This window comes from Cryptomeria japonica, unplaced genomic scaffold, assembly GCF_030272615.1.
Source record: "Cryptomeria japonica unplaced genomic scaffold, Sugi_1.0 HiC_scaffold_210, whole genome shotgun sequence".
Taxonomy (NCBI): domain Eukaryota; kingdom Viridiplantae; phylum Streptophyta; class Pinopsida; order Cupressales; family Cupressaceae; genus Cryptomeria; species Cryptomeria japonica.
Window position 1 is genome coordinate 157,406 of NW_026729032.1, and position 5,095 is coordinate 162,500.

The following is a 5,095-nucleotide window of genomic DNA, read 5'->3' on the forward strand; positions in this document are numbered from 1 at the left end:
GGCAGGTCTCCTAAATGCTATACGGGCGCTCTCTGAGAATCTCTATCCGGCCTCGACACAGACTAGTCTTGCTGAATGGTTTGGCACTGGTAGTCGATCCAACACGTCGTTGTTGTGGCCGCCTAGGCGATTCGATTCGAGCCCCCGTCTAGCTTTTGGGTTGCTTGGCGGATTTTGCCCTATCCGCAAGTGAGCTCGGTCCCTAAACGTTCGAGAAACCCGATTGCTATGCGCCGACTCTCTTTCTTGCGAGCCTCCATCTAGCTTTTGGGTCTCTACGGAACGGAAGTCGGAATCTGGGACCGTTGTTTGATTCGACGAGGCAGACTACGGTTGTGCGAGAATCGGACAAATAACTTATATAGGGGAGGTGTTGACTGGAGCATTCTCCCCCGTGCCCCTCTAACTCGACCAATGCTGGCGCTCGAACGGTGGTAGCGCTCGGATTTTCGTTGAGCGCCAGCATTGGTCGATTTAGAGGGGCATGCGAGATTCCCGAATGCTATGCGAGGGCTCTAACGGAAATGTCTATTGGTTTCGGTATGGATGCAATTGCGAGTGGTTCGGCAAAGGTAGTCGTTCCGATGCGTCCATGTCGTGGCCAAATCGATAATTCGATTTGAGCCCTCGTATAGCATTTGGGTCTCTCGATGTGATTCCGCATTCCAGTCCCTTTGGGCACTGCTTGAGCCGCATCCCAGGGGGTTCCCTTCCCAATAATCTGCCTCGCAACCCGATTGCTATGCGGTGAGGCTCCTCGGCCGCCTCGGAACTATCTGTGTATCAGACGCATCGCGGGATAAGGGGTTGGCAACGGTAGTCGCCCCAAGCGCGTCCGATGCTTGGACCATTCCGAGGCGGCCCTGAAGCCTCTTCCGTCTAGCCGTTGGGTCCTTCTCGCCGCATCCCTTGCCTCGCACCCCGATTGCTATGCGGTGAGGCTCCTCGGCCGCCTTGGAACTATCTGTGTATCAGACGCATCGCGGGATAAGGGGTTGTCACTGGTAGTCGCCCCAAGCGCGTCCGATGCTTGGACCATTCCGAGGCGGCCCTGAAGCCTCTTCCGTCTAGCCGTTGGGTCCTTCTCGCCGCATCCCTCGACTCGCACCCCGATTGCTATGCGGTGAGGCTCCTCGGCCGCCTTGGAACTATCTGTGTATCGGACGCGTCGCGGGATAAGGGGTTGTCACTGGTAGTCGCCCCAAGCGCGTCCGATGCTTGGACCATTCCGAGGCGGCCCTGAAGCCTCTTCCGTCTAGCCGTTGGGTCCTTCTCGCCGCATCCCTCGCCTCGCACCCCGATTGCTATGCGGTGAGGCTCCTCGGCCGCCTTGGAACTATCTGTGTATCGGACGCGTCGCGGGATAAGGGGTTGTCACTGGTAGTCGCCCCAAGCGCGTGCGATGCATGGACCATTCCCAGGCGGCCCTGAAGCCTCTTCCGTCTAGCCGTTGGGTCCTTCTCGCCGCATCCCTCGCCTCGCACCCCGATTGCTATGCGGTGAGGCTCCTCGGCCGCCTTGGAACTATCTGTGTATCGGACGCGTCGCGGGATAAGGGGTTGTCACTGGTAGTCGCCCCAAGCGCGTCCGATGCTTGGACCATTCCGAGGCGGCCCTGAAGCCTCTTCCGTCTAGCCGTTGGGTCCTTCTCGCCGCATCCCTCGCCTCGCACCCCGATTGCTATGCGGTGAGGCTCCTCGGCCGCCTTGGAACTATCTGTGTATCGGACGCGTCGCGGGATAAGGGGTTGTCACTGGTAGTCGCCCCAAGCGCGTCCGATGCTTGGACCATTCCGAGGCGGCCCTGAAGCCTCTTCCGTCTAGCCGTTGGGTCCTTCTCGCCGCATCCCTCGCCTCGCACCCCGATTGCTATGCGGTGAGGCTCCTCGGCCGCCTTGGAACTATCTGTGTATCGGACGCGTCGCGGGATAAGGGGTTGTCACTGGTAGTCGCCCCAAGCGCGTCCGATGCTTGGACCATTCCGAGGCGGCCCTGAAGCCTCTTCCGTCTAGCCGTTGGGTCCTTCTCGCCGCATCCCTCGCCTCGCACCCCGATTGCTATGCGGTGAGGCTCCTCGGCCGCCTTGGAACTATCTGTGTATCGGACGCGTCGCGGGATAAGGGGTTGTCACTGGTAGTCGCCCCAAGCGCGTCCGATGCTTGGACCATTCCGAGGCGGCCCTGAAGCCTCTTCCGTCTAGCCGTTGGGTCCTTCTCGCCGCATCCCTCGCCTCGCACCCCGATTGCTATGCGGTGAGGCTCCTCGGCCGCCTTGGAACTATCTGTGTATCGGACGCGTCGCGGGATAAGGGGTTGTCACTGGTAGTCGCCCCAAGCGCGTCCGATGCTTGGACCATTCCGAGGCGGCCCTGAAGCCTCTTCCGTCTAGCCGTTGGGTCCTTCTCGCCGCATCCCTCGCCTCGCACCCCGATTGCTATGCGGTGAGGCTCCTCGGCCGCCTTGGAACTATCTGTGTATCGGACGCGTCGCGGGATAAGGGGTTGTCACTGGTAGTCGCCCCAAGCGCGTCCGATGCTTGGACCATTCCGAGGCGGACCTGAAGCCTCTTCCGTCTAGCCGTTGGGTCCTTCTCGCCGCATCCCTCGCCTCGCACCCCGATTGCTATGCGGTGAGGCTCCTCGGCCGCCTTGGAACTATCTGTGTATCGGACGCGTCGCGGGATAAGGGGTTGTCACTGGTAGTCGCCCCAAGCGCGTCCGATGCTTGGACCATTCCGAGGCGGCCCTGAAGCCTCTTCCGTCTAGCCGTTGGGTCCTTCTTGCCGCATCCCTCGCCTCGCACCCCGATTGCTATGCGGTGAGGCTCCTCGGCCGCCTTGGAACTATCTGTGTATCGGACGCGTCGCGGGATAAGGGGTTGTCACTGGTAGTCGCCCCAAGCGCGTCCGATGCTTGGACCATTCCGAGGCGGCCCTGAAGCCTCTTCCGTCTAGCCGTTGGGTCCTTCTCGCCGCATCCCTCGCCTCGCACCCCGATTGCTATGCGGTGAGGCTCCTCGGCCGCCTTGGAACTATCTGTGTATCGGACGCATCGCGGGATAAGGGGTTGTCACTGGTAGTCGCCCCAAGCGCGTCCGATGCTTGGACCATTCCGAGGCGGCCCTGAAGCCTCTTCCGTCTAGCCGTTGGGTCCTTCTCGCCGCATCCCTCGCCTCGCACCCCGATTGCTATGCGGTGAGGCTCCTCGGCCGCCTTGGAACTATCTGTGTATCGGACGCGTCGCGGGATAAGGGGTTGTCACTGGTAGTCGCCCCAAGCGCGTCCGATGCTTGGACCATTCCGAGGCGGACCTGAAGCCTCTTCCGTCTAGCCGTTGGGTCCTTCTCGCCGCATCCCTCGCCTCGCACCCCGATTGCTATGCGGTGAGGCTCCTCGGCCGCCTTGGAACTATCTGTGTATCGGACGCGTCGCGGGATAAGGGGTTGTCACTGGTAGTCGCCCCAAGCGCGTCCGATGCTTGGACCATTCCGAGGCGGCCCTGAAGCCTCTTCCGTCTAGCCGTTGGGTCCTTCTCGCCGCATCCCTCGCCTCGCACCCCGATTGCTATGCGGTGAGGCTCCTCGGCCGCCTTGGAACTATCTGTGTATCGGACGCGTCGCGGGATAAGGGGTTGTCACTGGTAGTCGCCCCAAGCGCGTCCGATGCTTGGACCATTCCGAGGCGGACCTGAAGCCTCTTCCCTCTAGCCGTTGGGGCTTTCTCGCCGCATCCCTCGCCTCGCACCCCGATTGCTATTCGGTGAGGCTCCTCGGCCGCCTTGGAACTATCTGTGTATCGGACGCATCGCGGGATAAGGGGTTGGCAGTGGTAGTCGCCCCAAGCGCGTCCGATGCTTGGACCATTCCGAGGCGGCCCTGCAGCCTCTTCCGTCTAGCCGTTGGGGCCATCTCGCTGCATCCCCCACCTCGCACCACGATTGCTATGCGGTGAGGCTCCTTGGCCGCCTCGGAACTATCTGTGTATCGGACGCATCGCGGGATAAGGGGTTGTCACTGGTAGTCGCCCCAAGCGCGTCCGATGCTTGGACTATTCCGAGGCGGCCCTGCAGCCTCTTCCGTCTAGCCGTTGGGGCCATCTCGCCGCATCCCCCAGCTCCTCGGCCGCCTCGGAACTATCTGTGTATCGGACGCATCGCGGGATAAGGGGTTGGCAGTGGTAGTCGCCCCAAGTGCGTTCGATGCTTGGACTATTCCGAGGCGGCCCCGCAGCCTCTTCCGTCTACCCTTTGGGGCCATCTCGCCGCATCCCTCGCCTCGCACCCCGATTGCTATGCGGTGAGGCTCCTCGGCCGCCTGGGAACTATCTTCGTATCGGATGCATCGCGGGATAAGGGGTTGTCACTGGTAGTCGCCCCAAGCGCGTCCGATGCTTGGACTATTCCGAGGCGGCCCTGTGGCCTCTTCCGTCTAGCCGTTGGGGCCATCTCGCCGCATCCCTCACCTCGCACCCCCATTGCTATGCGGTGAGGCTCCTCGGCCGCCTTGGAACTGTCTTCGTATCGGAAGCATCGCGGGATAAGGGGTTGTCACTGGTAGTCGCCCCAAGCGCGTCCGATGCTTGGACTATTCCGAGGCGGCCCTGCAGCCTCTTCCGTCTAGCCGTTGGGGCCATCTCGCCGCATCCCCCACCTCGCACCCGGATTGCTATGCGGTGAGGCTCCTCGGCCGCCTTGGAACTATCTTCGTATCGGACGCATCGCGGGATAAGGGGTTGTCACTGGTAGTCGCCCCAAGCGCGTCCGATGCTTGGACTATTCCGACGCGGCCCTGTGGCCTCTTCCGTCTAGCCGTTGGGGCCATCTCGCCGCATCCCCCACCTCGCACCCCGATTGCTATGCGGTGAGGCTCCTCGGCCGCCTTGGAACCATCTTCGTATCGGACGCATCGCGGGATGAGGGGTTGTCACTGGTAGTCGCCCCAAGCGCGTCCGATGCTTGGACCATTCCGAGGCGGCCCTGAAGCCTCTTCCGTCTAGCCGTTGGGGCCTTCCCGCCCCATCCCTCGCCTCGCACCCCCGATTGCTATGCGGTGAGGCTCCTCGGCCGCCTTGGAACCATCTGTGTATCGGACGCATCGCGG